The following is a 287-nucleotide window of genomic DNA, read 5'->3' on the forward strand; positions in this document are numbered from 1 at the left end:
GCTTGTTTTCTTGAGTTGTCTGCCATCTCTAGTGAGATTTTTGCAGCCTGTACCTCAAAGATTCCTAATTTCTCCATTACAGAGAGGGGCATGAGGTTTACACTTGACCCTAAGTCACACTAGGCCTTCTTGAAGGTCATGGTGCCTATGGTACAAGGTATTGAAAACTTCCCAGGATCCTGTCTCTTTTGAGGCAGTTTCTGCCCAGACAAGTCATCCAGTTCCTTGGTGAGCAAAGGGGATTCATCCTCCCATGTCTCATTTCCAAATAACTTGTCATTTAGCTT

This window comes from Arachis duranensis, chromosome 5, assembly GCF_000817695.3.
Source record: "Arachis duranensis cultivar V14167 chromosome 5, aradu.V14167.gnm2.J7QH, whole genome shotgun sequence".
In the NCBI taxonomy this organism is placed as follows: Eukaryota; Viridiplantae; Streptophyta; class Magnoliopsida; order Fabales; family Fabaceae; genus Arachis; species Arachis duranensis.